The sequence below is a fragment of the Prinia subflava genome, chromosome 1 (genome assembly GCF_021018805.1).
Source record: "Prinia subflava isolate CZ2003 ecotype Zambia chromosome 1, Cam_Psub_1.2, whole genome shotgun sequence".
NCBI lineage: Eukaryota > Metazoa > Chordata > Aves > Passeriformes > Cisticolidae > Prinia > Prinia subflava.
Genome location: NC_086247.1, coordinates 12,069,634 through 12,086,806, shown reverse-complemented (window position 1 = coordinate 12,086,806; position 17,173 = coordinate 12,069,634). Strand labels below are relative to the sequence as shown.

At 44.8% G+C, this 17,173-nt stretch overlaps 1 protein-coding gene across 3 annotated transcripts in view; it reads left to right on the top strand.

The window, feature by feature from the left end:
- Positions 1 to 17,173, top strand: part of ZHX2 (zinc fingers and homeoboxes 2) — a 73,923-nt gene that overhangs the window by 20,173 nt on the left and 36,577 nt on the right. For 2 of the 3 annotated variants that reach the window (XM_063417905.1, XM_063417813.1), the window contains 2 exons: positions 10,711 to 10,765; positions 11,199 to 11,260. The gene's annotated coding sequence lies outside the window, so the exon portion shown is untranslated. The remainder of the gene's footprint in view (positions 1 to 10,710; positions 10,766 to 11,198; positions 11,261 to 17,173) is intronic. The other variant, XM_063417991.1, reaches the window with a different exon arrangement.

The following is a 17,173-nucleotide window of genomic DNA, read 5'->3' as shown; positions in this document are numbered from 1 at the left end:
TCCACTTTCCCCTCAGACATCTGTGCCACATCTCCCAGCAAGGGACGAAGCAGGATGGTGGCTGGTTGTCAGGAGCCATGGAAAAGTGTGGATTACAACCCGAATTTAACACTGAAACGGCTGCTGGTTTGAATTTGGACTGACATCCACGGTGTGGGTACCTCTGCTTGTGCCCACTTTAGTACCTCAGGCTTTCCCAAGAGGAGCTGTAGATGTGTTGTGAGGTGGGAGAGCAAGGAAGGGGGTCCAGCAAACAGCCCTGCATTTGGAGGTTTCTTTAATAAATCATCGTGTCTGTTTGATTTTAAAAGTCTGCACTAATGCTGCAGGTCTAGTGAGTGCTGTAAGGCAGCCTTTAATCAGCCTGTGCGTATTTTAAGAATTGTGCCGACTGTTACTGCCTCAGAGATACCTGGAGATTTGGTCGGGAGAAGCCTGGCCTAGTTTCTCAGGCTAGCCAGCAAGGCGTGCTCGTTTCCCAATTTAACGTGAGCCTCCTCAGTCTTATTTTTCAAAGCATTTTTTTTTGAAAGATTGCAAAGCTCCAAGCAACGAGTTAATGCATGGGGGAAGAGAGAAGACATAGTGTAACAGCAGTAATTGCTGCAATTAGAAGTGTATTAATAACTTGGGCCATGGATGGAGTGCAGCAGGGTGGGGTTCTGGAAGGAGGGCCAGCCTTGGCAAAGGCACCTCCAACCCGGCTGCAGTGAGGGCAGCTCACCTGTCTGCAGCTCTTTGGGTACACATGTCCAGTGCTGGAGGCAGCAGCCTCGTGCTGGACTGGCAAGGTTCCTACTGAAGACAAGGCTAAATGGGTAAAACCATGGCAAGAAAGTGTTGAGGTTTAATGATTTGCATATCAGAAATCATGGCTGATTGTGTCACACAGTGGGTGTGATGGAAATTATTACTTATCTTTCCATCCGAGTTCTCCAGACTGGGAAAAGTGAGTATAAAAGGGTTGATCTGGATCTGTCCAGACAATCCTCTGGATCTTGAGCATGCCAGACAAGTGTCCCAGAGCCAGGGAATAAATACTCATCTTAGTCAGACCCCGCTTCAGCTCTGACTTGGAAGTGCACAGGCTCTCTTCCCATGTGCCCAGATCCCTGTGAAACAAGGTTTTGTCAAAGCAGGCACCTAACTTGCAGCAGAAGCACATTTGATAATCAGGCTCTTGGACAATGTGGTGGTGTTCCCACCACAGCATCACACACTATCAAAATACACAAAAAGTATCTCCCAGAACCCAAAACATTCCATTCTGGAAAAGCACTTGAGAGACAGTTCATTAGCTCTTTATTTTCACCAACCTAATTGGAATTCCCAACTACTTTATTTATTTAATAATTTATTTATTTATTTCTGCTGTCATATGAAGTTGTAAGCAAATTTTCTGAGTTGTCCATACTACAAACTGTCACCTAATGTATGAATCCTTTGAAAAGAGTCCTTTCTCCATCTGCCATGTGTGTGTACAGATGTAGTTGATACAGGATCTTCAGGATATCTGCAGTAAGTAATCTACTCCTAATAAAGGATGTCACCTGAGGCCAGTTCTTACTTACTATTTCTATTTCGGTGTACCTCAAGACACACATCGGTTGATGAAACAACATAAAGCAAAACTGGAGGCTGTGCCAAATAGTTCATAACCATGGAGGAAAACTTGGCAGAGGAGCAGAGAAAGGAAGGGAGGAATTAATGCTAAAACATGTGTCTGAGTGGTTTTGATGTGTTTGTTTCATGTTAGCTTTCTTAGATGTTGTCAGCTGTTGTTAAATTTTGTACACCTAACAACAAAGATGGTATTAATGAAAATACATGCAGTATGGGAAGAGGGCATTTACTGAATTTAGAAGTTGATCCAGGTGCCCCTTCACTGTTAGATGGATATTATTATTTTAAAAAAATTCACCTTTCTGATTTGGAGTCACCCAACAAAACCAGTCCTTGGTTCAGATGGATGTTTGACTTAAGTTCTGATGTTCTCTTTTTTTTCTTTTTAAACTGAAAAAACCCTTAACTTAAAAAAATGATACACTATTTGCAGAATCAATAGAAAAGCTGACCCAGATAAAAGTGTGCAAAAATTGGTTTCATGCCCTAGAACTTTTCCTGCATGCTTTTTGATGCAATGTATCTGATCCTTCAAAAAGGAGGTAACATACAGTGATCTCAGTAGCTTTGAAGAATTGTTCTGGAAGAATAACAAGGACTACTGGAGAAAGGGGCGTGCGCTTGTCTGGTTTTCTCCCCCTCATTAAATATATCATGAGACAGAAGAAATTTAATGTCATGTTGTTGTTATGTGGAAGGACAAGATAAATTTGGTATGAAATCTGATTTTGTCTGATTTTTAAAAGGTGAAAGTGCATTTCTCCTGAGCAGTCTTCACAGCTGGATGTGAATTGCACTTTATCTCCTTGGTTCAAACCTGCTTCTGCTGGAGTGAATGGCAAAGGTGTATCTAGTAGTAGCAGGGTTCTCTCTCAAAAATGTAATTATATCCTCTATCCTGAATTGGGTAGAAAGCTGTAAAAAGTATCAGGTGCTCCAGATATATTCCAGCAGAATCACAGAATCATAGAATGGTTTGGGTTGGAAGAGACCTTAGAGATCCTCTCGTTCCACCTCCCCTGCCGTGGGCAGGGGCAGCTTCCGCTAGATCAGGCTGCTCAGAGCCCTTTAAACGCTTCCCAGGACAGGGCATCCACAGCCTCTGAGCAGCCTGTGACACTGCCTCACCACCCTCACAGTAAAGAATTTCTTCACAGTATCTAATCTAAACCTATTCTCCTTCCATTTGAACCCCTTCTCCCTTGTCCTGGTGCTGTGTGGCCTTGTAAATATTCCTGACCCATCTTTCCTGTAAGTTCTCTTCAGGTACTGGAAGGCTGCAATTAGGTCACTCTGAAGCCTTCTCCAGGCTGAACAATCCCAGTTCTCTCATGCTTTCCTTGTAGGGGAGCCACTCTATCCTTCTAATCATCTTTGTGACATCCTCTGGACTTGCTCCAACAGGTTGATGTCCTTCCTGTGTGGAGGGCCCCAGAGCTGGACACAGCGCTGCAGGTGGGGTCTCACCAGAGCAGAGTAGAATGGCAGAATCACTCCCCTCAGCCTGCTGCCCTCAGGGCTTTTCATGCAACCAAGGATGTTTGTCTTTCTGGGCTGCAAACACACATTGCTGGAACATGTCCACTATCTCATCCAGCAGCACTTCCAGGTCTCTGCAGGGCTGCTCTTGTTCTGTTCATCCCCCAGCCTGAATTGATACCAGGATTGATACCCTGACCCAGATGCAACCTTGCACTTGGTCGTGTTAAACCTCGTGAGATGCCCACTCAAAGCCCATTTCTCAAAGTAAGGCAGATCCAAACCTTAATTTTATTCCAATACAGCACTTAGATTGGAAGAATCATGCATTCAGTGAATCTCTGTTGCTTTGGTTTCCAAAAACGTCTCAGGCTGTTCAGGGCTGTGTACTCAGACACGTGACAAATTAGTGTTCAATACAGAAATCAGTGCACTTAAGGTGATAAATTGATGGGATAAATTTGTGGGACAGCAAGACTGACAGGCTGTAGGAGAGTTTCATTCCATCCCTTTGTATTCTTGGCCTTAAAAGTTAAAGTCTAGCTGGAGGGGAAGGGTGGGCCCGAAGTTTCTGATTCTTAACAGAATAAGCAGACACATTGTTGTGTTGTCTATCCCCAGGATAGGGAGAAAAGGCCACAAAAGCAGCTGCTTTGTGGGGATTTTCACAACCCTTCCCAGTCCTTGGGGGTCAGTCACTTTTTTCAAGGTCTTGGTGTATGCAGACTTTCCCCCTTTGGCTCCATTTACTGGAGCATGGGGAAACTGAAGAGACAGGGCTGGGGCTGTGTGGCTGGGAGAAGTGCAGGAGGCAGGAACATGCCCTGGGAGACGCTCCCATCAAATAGGAGCTCCAGGAGTTTACAGTGAGGAGAGCAGCTGAAGCTCAGGACCAAACAGGAACATACAGCAACATATAAGGGACCCTGGGCAACCTTTCCTACGGTCTGTGATTTCAGGCAGCTGAGCCAGGTACCTCTCACTGAACTTTCCAGGTATAGGGACATGGACGCTCTTACTGAGAACAAGAGATTCAGTAATACCTAACAGTGCTGGTCTTCATGGGCAAATTAAGAACAAACACAACTATTTGAGAGGAGAAAAGTGATCTTTCACTTTATGTTTATATCCTGTGCTCATTTATTTTCTTGCACCACTTTTGCGCTGATGACTGCTGTGTTGGCAGGAATTTGCAAACACATTTGCTTACAGCCAAAAGTAGGATTGGTCTAAACAGCTGGAAAAGGGAAACCCCTTCCTCTTGTATTTAGTTTTATGGCAGCAAAATGTAGTCACTGTCTGGCCTTGATCGATCTTGGTTTTTTCCCTTTTGTTTGTTTGTTTTTTTTTCAGCTTGAGGGTTGAGGGAAACAAAAGAAGGAATGAATAAAGAGCAAGGGAAAGGAGTGATTGCTGCCGGGCTCTGTCATGTGGTGAGGAAATCAGGCTGAAACTGGAGAGACCAGGCCAGACCTAACAGTCAAACTGGGAGGCCTTGAACTGTGTGACTCTGACAGTGGATCTCAGCAGTGACAATAGCTGCTGATGTTTCTGGCTGCAGTCTAGCATCATCCATATATGAAGTTGTGCTGATCGGTTGCTACTCACAGCACTTTCCCCACCTGCCTGCTCTTACAGGCAGCCTCGAATGTCCTTCCCAAACTGGCCCATCCATTTAGACCATGGGCACTTATGTGAGGTAGCATGTTTTTCTGTTGTGTTCAATTCAGTTCGCTCTTTGGTTTTTCCTACTCTTAGCATTGCTGTTGTTATGAGCGTGGGTATTTGGTGGGTAGTGGAAGGAGTGTGTGATTTTTGGCTCTCTCTACAGTGTACAACTTCCACCATGTATCTCCATCAAATTTGTAAGGCACCTGGATGGATCTGAACACAGGGACTGCAACCCTACAGGCATGGGGAGGAGTGGCTGGAAGGTTGGCCAGAGGAAAAGGACCTGGGGGTGCTGGTTGACAGTGACTGAGCATGAGCCAGTGTGTGCCCAGGTGGCCAAAAGGCCAGTGGCATCCTGGCCTGGATCGCAGTGTGGCCAGCAGGACCAAGACAGTGATAGTCAGCACTGGTGAGGCCACACCTCGAATCCTGTGTCCAGTTCTGGGCCTCTCAACTTGAAGAAAGACACTGAGGTGCTGCAGGTTGTCTGGAGGAGGGCAGTGGAGCTGGGGAAGGGTCTGGAGCACAGGTCAGAGGAGGAGCAGCTGAGGGAGCTGTGGCTGTGTAGCCTGGAGAAAAGGAGGCTCAGGGGAGACCTTGTACCTCTCCACAGCTCCCTGGAAGAAGGCTGTAGCCTGGTGGGGTTGGCCTCTTCTCCCAGGTAGCAAGTGACGGGATGAGAGGAACTGGCCTCAAGTTTCACCAGGGGAGATTTAGATTGGATATTAGCAAACAGTTTTTCACAGGGTGGAAAACAGTTTTCCAAAGGGTGGTCAGGCACTGAAACAGGCTGTCCATGAAGTCACCATCCCTGTAGGTATTTAAGAGAGATGTAGATGTGGTACTTAGGGAAATGGTTTAGTGGTGGACTTGGCATAAAGGTTCTTTCCAACATAAATGATTCTCTGACTATATAAGGGGACATCCCATGGTGTTGAAAATTAATTAGCAGGTTAACAGTCCACAGCTTGGTTGTGTAAAAATAAAAAGTTATTGCTGTACATATGTTGGGCAGAAAAAGTGTCCAACAACAGTACAGCAACCACTGTGCTGGAAAACAGTTCTCAATCATGGCCCTGGCAGAAGAGGAGTCCAACAGCTGTTTTCCAACACCTTTATTACTGTGGGCATGCAGGTAGCTAACCAGAGGGTAACAGTCTGAAATGCAGGGGTTAAGAGGAATAATGTGAAATAGCATAACCTTACTAAAAGCCAAATAAATTAATAATGAATTTTTTCTTAGCCAGAACCCTACAGGACATCACTCTCTCTCCCTGGCTGAATTTTCTTCTGCGATCAAACATTCTTCTCCTTGCTCTAAACCCCTTGCTGCCAATTTAAAATAGTACAAGACTGAGATTTCTCACCCTTCAAAAATACACTTTGATTTGTTGAAAGAAGTTAGGAACAGTTAAGGAGATAGGAAAGAAAGTAATATACCTTTCTCTGTGCTGACATCTGCAACAGGGGGATGTGTTGAAAAGTAAATATAATCCACTTTCAGCAATGCTTTCCCATTCTCTTTCATTCTGGTTCCAAATGAACTAGACTTACCATTGGAAAGTGAGGTGCAGAAAGGCTGTAGGACCTCATTGAAGAAATGGGTGATATCTCCCCATGCTGGGGCTGTGGGGTTAATGTTGTTCATTTGCAGATTTTTCAAGAGAACACTGAGATGAGAAGTGGCAGGATCACTGTCTGTCTGTCTGTCCAGTGCCAGGGAAGCCAGGCCAGGACCTTCTCCAGACCCTGCCTCACCTTGTAGCCAAGGCCAGCAGCCACACTGCTTGTTACCAGCCTCAAGTAAAGCTAAGGATGGGCACAGCCTGGCCCTGGGCTGCTGGGCAGAGCCTGGCCCTGCCTGTGCCCGAGGAGCTGCAGCTGTCCCCTGGGGTGGCACTCAGGCAGAGGTGGCCTCGTGGCTGCCCAGGGCTGCCTGGCTCAGCCATCAGCTCCCTGGAGAGTCACACTCCTGCTTCTCCCCAGAGGGGTGTGAGATCAGCTTCAGCCTGGCAGAGAACAGGTTTTCTGAACTCTTCTAAACTTCTAAGAGAGGAGGAATAGTTTCTGGGACAGTGTTGCACAGTGAAAATGTGCCTAAAACAATGAAATTTTCCCTTTTTTTTTTTAAGACAGCTAATTTGGCTTTCATCTTATTTACTCTTTATTTTGCTGTCATTTTCTCTTTGCTTATTTTTATGCTTCTTAATACTTTCAAAAGCAGCTGGTAATATCAAGAAGGCATTGCAAAGAGGGGTTTGGTCTACTCCTGTAGTTTATAGAAACTTTCCTGGAGGAAGCTAAGGCTGGAGAGCTGCAGCATGGTGCAGCCTTGGATTGACTGTCTGGGACAGCTTCTGCTCACAGATCCCTGAAAATTGTGCAACATGGATGAGGACCTTGTGCGAGGGGTTGTCACACTAACAAAGTGGAGAAGATGACTCTTGCCAGGGGCCTCCTACTCTGTGTTTTCCAGGTCAGCCCTGGTGGTTTTCCAGGGGAGCTCAGGGGCTGCCAGCAGCAGCTGCTGTGGGGTGGAAATAGCCCTCTCTTTTTAAGGTGTGTTCAAAAGGCTGGAGAAGGACTCAGCTGAGTGCTGAGTGGGACAGGGATAAGACCTCTAGGGATGGAGTGCTGTGGGAGATACCCCCTGGTCTGTCCAAGCATCACTGTCAGCACAGTGTTTATGCATTTACTTAGAAACCTCATAGCACTTTGGGGGTTTTTAGCGGCTTTTTCACTGCATATTTAGGGTTTTGATGTAAACTTTCAGTTGTATTTTGTCTGTTGTAGGCATGGGGACAGGGATGGGTTAATAAAGCTTTACAAGAAGGTGTTGAAGGCAAGGATGCTCGTGAGCACGTTAGTCCATGGTGCTGTGGTCTGCAGGGTTTGGTGAATGTTTAACCAGGACTGGACCAGCAGCCAGGAGCTGTTGGGATCTGTCGGGATAACTGCGATTTTCAGGGTGTGGAGACAGACGACTTTCAAGAACGTTTGTATCTGCTAATCATGCTGTAATAACAGTCTGCAGTCGAGAAGCTGCAAACCCCCCATTTCCAACACAGCTGTGCATATTTTATTCAATAGAAGGCTTTGCTAGGCTGCTGTTAGAAGTAATTCAGATCGCTAAGGTGGTAATTTTGATCAGGGCGTTTTTTAGGGAAATATAGGTGTAAGCTACACTGAAAAGTTAATAAATGCCTAGTATGATACAAACACCAGGGAGTGAGGGGAGCAGGGACATGGTGGGTGGCTGCCAGTGCCCCACCCTGTATCTGGGCTTGCTGTATTCCTGCCTTGCTGAGCCAGCAGCAGAGGAAAGCAACATCCTGGGCATGTTAGCTTAGTGGAAGAGGCTTTTCCTGACCTACTGCCTGTGCCACCAGTTTGGGGCACAGGGCATTTGATGGATCAACAGTGCTGTGGGGGGAGCACCAGAGCTGGTGGAGTTGTGGAGAGCTGGTATGACCTGCTCCATGGGGATGCTTTCAGCTGACCCCAGGATTTAAACCACCAAACCAGCACATCTTCAGGAAAAGAAGTCGAGAGGAGTGTGGGGTTTATTTTCCTTCATCTCAAGCACAGCTTGGGAAAGCAAGTGCTTTCAGGGCTTCCAATTCAGTTTCTCTCTCTAAAATATGCTTTTGCAAAATGGATAATTTTTGTAGGTTGAGGGAGTCTCAAAGGAACTTTCCTGTCAAGCATCTAAAAAGTAGCATTATTTCTCTTTACTGTTGTAACAGCAGCTTGAGATTTACCTTTTAGCTCTCTGAAGATATCTTGACAATCTCTCTTTTTTGTAAAAAACTCCATGGTGAATAAAGCAAAATAATCCCATTTTCAGGTGGTTTGTGCTGTAGTGTTTGGGTTACAGAAACCATGTGGAGTGCTGTTGTTTATAAAGTATGTAAAAGCCTTTTTGTTTATTTTGTTTTGTTTTGCCATGAGATGTTGTTTTGGAAAGAATTTAGAATGATGAAGCAGCTGGTGGCTGAGTCTCCTGCTCAGTGTGCAGAGAATGAAGATTGGCTGGACTGGCTGGAGTTATTCACTGCATGCTGTGGGCCACATAAACACACAAACAGGCAATTCCTGTTAACCAGGAGGTGTGTGGGAGCTCAGGGAGCACCATGAACTGTTCTGTACGTGTACTCTCCATGGTACCACATGGGAGCCAGCAGATACAGATCTCCCCAGCTCTTGTCCATTGCTCTGCGGGTGTTGGTGCAGCACAGCTCATGTGGGTGAAATGAGGGTGGCTCATGTGAATTGCCTCCTGTGCAGAGGGGAGGTCTGGCCTGAATTTGCCTGATCCCAGCGTTGTGATGCATTTCAGGGAAGTGGTGTTTTCATGGCAAGGAAAGCTGCTTCTCCTGCTTTGTGCTGCCTTGGAATAAGCATGTCCCCATGGGAGGCTGCTCAAGAGCTGCCTACGCAGGGATGCTCAAGACAAACAAACTCAGGCAAGAGTTTTCAGTAGTAATCACCTACCTGTTGAAAAAAGCTGTTTCCATATGAAACATGTTTGTGATTCCATCATTTCACTGTTGCCCAACTCCAGGCTTTCAGAAGCAGGAGCAGATCTCCTGGAACTGTGAAATAGTTTGAAAGATCTGAAATATGTATGTGTGCATATAAATATGTATACATATATTACCAACTTGTTTCTGAGCTGTTATATTAAACCCAAATCATATTCTCATAGTCACAAGGGGCAGAAACTTTTTGCATACTTTCTGAAGAGCATCATGCAGTACTATTATAACAGCAAGGGATTGGATATAATAACCCTGAAGATTTCTTTCTACTTTATGTTTCCAAAGTGGAGAAAATCCTTGCAGAAGCTTCATCAGCTGGGTCTTTAGGAGAAGTACCAAAAATTGTGAGGGTCAGTATACAGTCCCAAGAAGCAACAGCACTGTACACATATATATTTATTTTACTCAACGTTCTAAGCAGAGGTTTGAAATCAGGGAAGGACAGGGCTGTGTTGCACTGTAGGTGATTTTGTTGTTCTTTAGAAGTGTTTTATTCATAGGTTTGGATTTAGTTCTGTTGGTAAGCTGTAGGGTCACTTTAGTGTGTTGGACACGGCACTGAAAAAGCAGGATTTCAGATAGCAGTTTTAGTAAAATATAACTGGACTAAACCCATTAAATACAGAAACAGCTTCATCCTAAGCCTACCATGTGAGAATGGAGAATTTGACCCAAAAGAGGGAAGAAGAGCAGCAGAAGGTGGCCTGCTGGGTCCCAAAGTGGTGGAGGTATAAATAGCACAAAATCTGCAGCTATCCCATGTGTTTTATTTCTCTTTTACAATTCAGTGCAGCTAGCATTTTTTTTGCCTTGCTCTTAGATGGAGCAAAGCGGGAAGCAGTTTCCCTTTTATCTGTGAATAAACATGCAGCTTTTTCTAGCCTAAGCTCTTAAAATATGGTTATGGTTGTGTAATAGCTTCTGGCTTCCCAGCTCCTCCAGTAGCCAGCGTGCTCTTTCAGGAAATCAAGTCATATCTTCCTTTGAAAAGACCAAAAAAAATATCAACCTAACCTGCTGGGAAGCAGCAAAAGACTCCAAGTGATTTCTTTCAGGCTTGTCAGCCGACCTTCCTCAGGCCAGATAACAGGAGTCTGGAGTTTCAAACCCAAATACTTCAGCTTGAGCTGAAAGTGCAGGTCATGCTCACAGTCCTGCTGAAGCAATCAATAAGCTTCCATTTTTTCCTGGGGGGATTGTTGGGTGGCTTTCTGTTTGTATTTCTTTTACTCAGAGCATTCCCTGGGCTGTTTATTATCTCTTTAGCCATTCTTGCAGACCTGCAGGCGCAGTGTTTTTTAGGTGTGTATACAGCCATTGCCAAAGGGGAATATTTTTCTGTTCAGTTTGGCTCTTGAAGCTGCTGAAGCTAAACCTTTCTCTCCTGTTTTTTTAGGAGAAAAAAAAATGCAAAAATGAGGAAAGCCAACTTTAGCTTTGGGAGAGAGCAGGTGAGTCTCTTTAAGGAGGAGAAAGACAATTTTGATGGCATTTTGTAGAAGTTCCCAATAGCTAAAGAGTTTGTTCTGGAACATGGCAGCTGCAGCAGATGTTTTGTGGGTATTTCCAGTGCAAACCACATTGGACATATCTTAGGACATCAGTGTGAGCGTGCTCCACTGTCTGCTTGGCCTAAGAAATGTGGAATTTTTTTTTCCCCAAGAAGCTCTCAAAGTTCATAATGTTATTGTAAAAGGGCTGGAGGACCAAATCTTTCAAATTGCTTGTCAGTGGTGGTAAGTGGTGAAGGGAGTTGCTGGAATTCCTGCTGGCATTCCTGGTGCTGGTAAAAAAAAATAAATTACCCATCATAAAGGGGAAGGGATGGCTGCTATTGTCTTTTCTTTTTCTCCCTGACTTACATGTTTTTTTCCACTTTCATAGGTATCAGAAGTACTGCTTGCCTTCCAAGAGATTCCCAGGATGTAAGAAATCAAGTGCTGCAAGTGAGTAGCTTTTTCTTTCCTTTACATGAGAAATCCAAGCTTGCCCAAACAGGAGAATCTTCTATTTTTTTTTCTTTTAAAGACATTTCAAGAAATGTTTACAGCAAGCAAATCCAGTCTTTTGGAACGAGTTGAGTGCCTTTGGCACCTCTCTGCAACCCACAAAATAAAGTCAGCATTGTATTACCACATGGGCTGAATGATTATCTCTCTACAGATACAAACCACATGAATGCATTTAACTGAGAATATGGCAGGAGAATGTACCATTAGCACCATCTGAAGCTTGTTTGCTGTTTCCGAGCTTTACCAGCTATGGAAAGACAGAATCTTGCTGAGGAGTTGAGGCATTCCTTGGGAAGTGAGCTTGCATCTTTTGCAAGGGAAAAAGATCACAGATCAGCTGTGAGGTTGTTTCTGTGTGTACAGACAACATCCCAGCCTTGTCATCACAATAGAAACTATCCAATATTTGGGTCTTCCCTAATGTGATAAAATAGCTTTGAAGGAAGTTTTATACCACAGAAGACACCTGCACACTTGCTCCAAAGCAGCTTAGCTTCTATATATATTAAAAAATATATATTTTTTTTAATATATATAGAAGCTCCGAAAAACCCTGAAAATGTCTATTTGAAGAGCAGCTGCCCTACGACCTCTTCCTGTGCATTGCTAAAGGGTGTGGGCTGGGATTTCCCAGCTGGTCTGTAGCTCCCCAGGTGGGCCAGCCAGTGCTGTTCTAAAGGAAGCTCAGGAAGCCCTAGTTGCAGCCTTTGGTTGTGTGCCTGGCACAATGTGGGCTCCTGAGGCAGCTTCTCTGCTCTGAGGCTGTAGAACAGGGCTAAAATTTGGATGCTGTTGCTATGGGCTTCATTGCTTTCTGTAAGTAAATTTTATTAACAGGGGTTAAATAAGGGCGGAAGGGTTTGAGGATTTTCTAATCAGCTCAACTCCTGTCCTGTTTTTACCCTGTTCTGTGGTGATGGCAATCTGTGGTTACTTGGACATCAGCAGAGTTTTGTTTCTATTTTCATTTCAGTGGCTTCAGCCTGTTTTCTGTTACAACAACAAAAATTTATTTGGGCTAGGGTGGAATAAAACCCCAAATTGAAATCAGCCTAAAAAAGAAAGAGCTAGTTTTGTTAATGAGAAAAACTGAGTCCATCCATGTTTGGTGAAGATGTGGTAAAAATTCCCTAATAAACACCCATCAAGCATTCAGAAACTGGTAAGCAAAAAAATTGAATCTTTCTTTCAGTCTTTTGTGAAGGATACTGGCAATGAGTGAAGTTAGTGGAGAAAAAAGGGATGTGAAATCATGACAGTGTTTTGTATTGATCTCCCTCAGTAAGGTCCATGGTTCATATTTTTCCCTTGAATCATGAATGTTTTCTTCTAACTCCTTGGTGTTTAGACTGTCACACAAGACCTGCTAATTGAGTATGAGGCTCATTTTTTGTGAGTCACTTACAAAGCATTGCACAGGGGGGCTCTGGCCACTGTTTTTTACAGCTCTGTTGGCTTCAGAGTGATGAATACATACCAATTTAAGTGAAGAAAATTCAGCAGAAGTATGCCGTGTGTTTATATTGTGTCTCTCAAAGTATATCTACATCCTAGAATAGCTCTTGGCTCATCTCAAAGACAAACCTGGATTGTTTTCCTGTAAGGTAGGCAGTGTTGAAATCTGGGAAGCATTTTCTCAGGACCTAATGAATCTATATCCCAATACACCCCTGTGTGGTTGAACATGGGGACCTGTTCCTGCTCTTCAAAGGAGGACTTACTGGTCCCACATAGCTGTTATCTGTGTCATTAAATCAGAGTAAAACAGCAGTGCTGATACAGGCATGTAATCTACAGGTGCCTCTGATATATTATAGCTGTCTTAAGAGGATGAGGGATAAAGCCAAGAGCAGCCTCCTTGGAAGCTCCCAGGCAACTGGTGTATGGTCTCAGATGGCTCTGAAGTTACTGCAGCAAGCTACAGTCACAGCTCAGCAATGAAAGGAGACTGGAAGGTCCCATTTACCTGTCTTCTCACACTCTGGCTGCATGACGGGAACTGGGGAGCATCAGCTGGCTGTGGTGGGACAGTGCTGACTGAGAAACTTACCTTCTGCTCAGAATTCAGCTCCTGTGTCTGCTCTCTCTGTCCTCTTGCAGTATTGCCCTAAAAAAGTTTCAATTGTTCTGTGAGAGAACTGATGGAGAGAAGGAAAAAGAGGCTTTCTTGTCATTTCCCTTTCTCTGTTTGACCACCAGTGGCTGCTTCCAGAGGTGCCTATCCCCTGTGAGGGGTGGCAGTGTGGGTGTCAGCAGTGGCTTGGGGTGGCTCTGACTGACATCCTTGCAGAGAGTCCTGAACCAAGAGCTGACACACTGTGTTAGGAGCTGTCAGGGAATGTGTTTGGGAAGCTCCTGCCATTTCCAGTGTGGGGACATTTATGAGCAAGCTGCAAGTGATGGTTGCTCCTCCCATAAGGCTTTAATTCACCATCCCTTTGTAAGGCAGCATCTCTGTCCTGCTATAAAAGCAATGCCCACTTTATTATGGGCAGAATTCACCTGATGGAGTTTTGTTCTCTGCAAGGCAGAGCCATCTCTTGCTGGGGAGCCAAGCCCTGAGAGGATGCAGGGGAAGGGTTCCTTCAGGTTGTCTGTGCCTGGGGAGAAGCATCCTCAGCTGGCACGTGGTTGTGTGGCTGCTCTCCCACCTCAGGATGCTCTGTGGCAGGACAGGTTGGTGAGGTGGCTGCAGATCACAGGATGCCCAGGGCAGGCTGCAATGTTGGACTGCAAAGGCACAGCAGGTCTGCCAGGGGAGCAGGAAGGACAGAGAAGCTGTCCTTGGGGCAAAAGTAGCTTGGAAAATTAACTCACTTATGTTAAGGCTTCTGGATGTATAACTTTTAAAAAAATTACACTAATTGCAATAAACTGTTCTTTTATCAGATGAGATTTAGATGGATTTGGGGTTATTTTTGTTTCTTGGAGCTTGAGCAGTGAATTTGGAAACGTTTTCTGCTGAGAAAATGACAACAGTGTGTCTTAGGGATGCCAGAACTAAGTACAGAAATGGCTTTGCCAAATGCAACAGTGTGGTGCTGCCTCCTTGCTCTTACATGGGGCAAGAGACTGGGCTCTAGTTGTGGCAGCCCTGAAACTGTCACTTGTACTTGTCACCAGCAAAGCCACCTCTCCAAACAGTGCACTCTTCTCAAAATCAACACTCATTCTCCCAGTGCTCAATCAGGCAACTATCTAAAATTTTGGACAGACTGTTTTAATTTAAAAAGGAGAGGAATACTATTGTAACTGAAGGATAAAGATGTGGAGGAGAAGTTGGTTGGAGAGCAGGAGAAATTTAGTCAGGAGAGATGAGGCTTAGCCAAAAGCCTCCATTACAGTTCCAAGATGAGAAGGGGTGAGAGGATTTCATTCCTGTAACTGCTAATCTGCAGTTCATATCACAGCCCAGGGCAGTTTTTCCCAAGAGCTGAGAGCTGCCTGGGCTCAGGTAAGGGTGGGATTGCTTCTGCCTGGCTCTCCAGCAGCCCCAGTGTGGTGCTCCTTTGGGATCTTGCTCCATTCTTCTTATTTTTGATACTGTCTCTTCTTCCTTTTCTTTTCCATTAAGTATGATGTCACAAATGACATCAGTCCAATGACTGCTTGTGGTTGTCATAGCCACGGTGTGTGACACCCAAACAAAGCAGCAGGAAACCAAAGCTGGCATACAGATGCTGTAATATTCACCACATTCATTTTGGCTAATAACTGTGTGGTTAGGTATTTATTTTCATTGGAAAAAAAAAAAAAAGGAGGAAGGGGGCTTAAAAGCAAAAAATTGAGTCACTGAGGAGGAGGAGGGTAGTTTCCAACACCATCTGAGCAATGTTGCTGCACTTCTCCCTCCCAGTACTCCTCTCCTGAGGTAGTACTGCTCTGGCCTCAGCTGCTCAACTCCCTTCTGCAATTGTTCCCATCACTTTGGACCATACAGTGATGCTCCTGATGGACAGGGTGTTGGGAGAATTCCACTGCCTCTGACATGAGCTGTGTCCCCAGGGCAAAGCCTCCCAAAGGCTGGCAGGGAGGGCCAGCAGCAGCCACATGTCAGGCATCTGTAACTGCTGGATGGCTAAGGAGGCTGCCATTGTTGTGGGGCATGGATAGAAGGGTTTTTTCATCTTTTAGGGACATTAGATGTGATGGGGGAGTAGTTGTTTGCCATTCTTTGTTTTATTTATTGAATCTGTTAAATAAGCTTTTCTGGTTGAGCAGCAGAGCTTGTTTGTCCCTCTGAGATTTAATCACTCCTTCAGTTTTGCACAGTTGGCCTAATAGTAGGAAGGTGCTTGCTACAAAAAATAATTCTAATAATGTAAAAAAAATTTAAATAAATTACAGAAATAGCTGTGATGTGAGCACTGCATTTGCAAGACAAACACTGGAGGCAGGTGGTTGGGGCTTGGTGGGAAGGAGCCACCTCAGCCGCTCACTGCTGCAGGCATGTGGGGAGCTGTGGTCCATGGCCCTCGCCAGGACTTCCCCTTGCCCAGTGCCACCCCCCTTGTGCCCCCACAGGGATGTACTGACCCTGGGGACTCCAGCATGGCTTCCCCTAAATATTTGGGCATGTGATTCCTGGGCTGAGCCCAGGTAACTCCCCAGGCCTGCCTGTGCTGGGAGCAGGCAGGCAGCACACAGAGCAGAGTCCAGTTCTGGATTCAGGCATTCGGTGGCTCCTGCTGGTGCTTGCAGGGAGGTGCTCATTATATAATAGCTGGTGGTTGATTAATATGCTGTGAGTCAGAAGCGCCAGGGTATTTTAGCTTTCTCTAGTTGCTATGGAAACATTATTTTAACAAATAGCTTTTTAATATTTAATTAAAACTCAGCTTTTGGCAAGCTGGAGTAAGAAGTATTACAATTACTACTACAAAGGGTTAGCAGTGAAGTGTATTCCAGAGCCACTTTTTTTTTGGTTGAGCCTGTGTCATGTGTCCCCCACTCTGACCTGTCAGCTTCAAAAAATAAATTAAAAAAAAAAGTAAAAAATCACTGTTTTTTCGGTTATGAGAAATGTATTCTTGTTCCTAAGACACAAAGCAAATGTAATGCAAATCTGCAGTTACTCTTCACAATTGAAGGTTGTCACTTCTTTCAGTGTACAGTGCCAAGGCAGCCCTGTAAGGATGAAGCAGTGTGATAGCATTTATTAATCGCTGCTGTGTCACTGGTGTTCCTTCTTCTACCTCTGCCTCCTGAATGAGATCATTCCTGTTTTGTTTGCTTCGTGTTCCCTCTGTGTCAGGTTGGATGCTTTTCCTCGCCAGCTTGTGGAGGAGGCTGGAGCTGTGTCCGGATCAGGCTCTGGACACATTCCTAGTCTTTTTTTAGGTGAGCTTCTCTGCTCCCTGATACCAAATGATTCTGCAACAGAGATAAATGAACAGAGGACTCAGTCTCCAGAGAAAAATAAATATTTAACAGCTCTTTGTAAATAACCTTTATTTATAGAACAGTCTCAGGTTCTATCATGCTTGGTAAATGGGGATGCTTTTTATGCAAGAATTCTGCCTTGAGGGACTCAGTGGATGCTTAATGTCGTCTGTGATATAATAATGAAATAAATGTGGTGCTCTCATGGGATTCCCTTCCAGCCCCTATTTCCTGTGATTAACTTCAGTATTGCACACTTCGTCTCTATTCACATCACATTCCTTAATATTGTACTGAAACCTTATTTGGAAGGTGACACCTTTATTTCCTGAGGGGAGGGGAAGGGTGTTGAGGTTTTGACTTATGCAGATGAGTCTGAGGCTAAATGTACCTCCATCATGTATCAGTGTGATGGCTGGCCAAGCCCCGGGGGTTCATGAGCTCAGCCTCTCTCTCTCAGAGAGT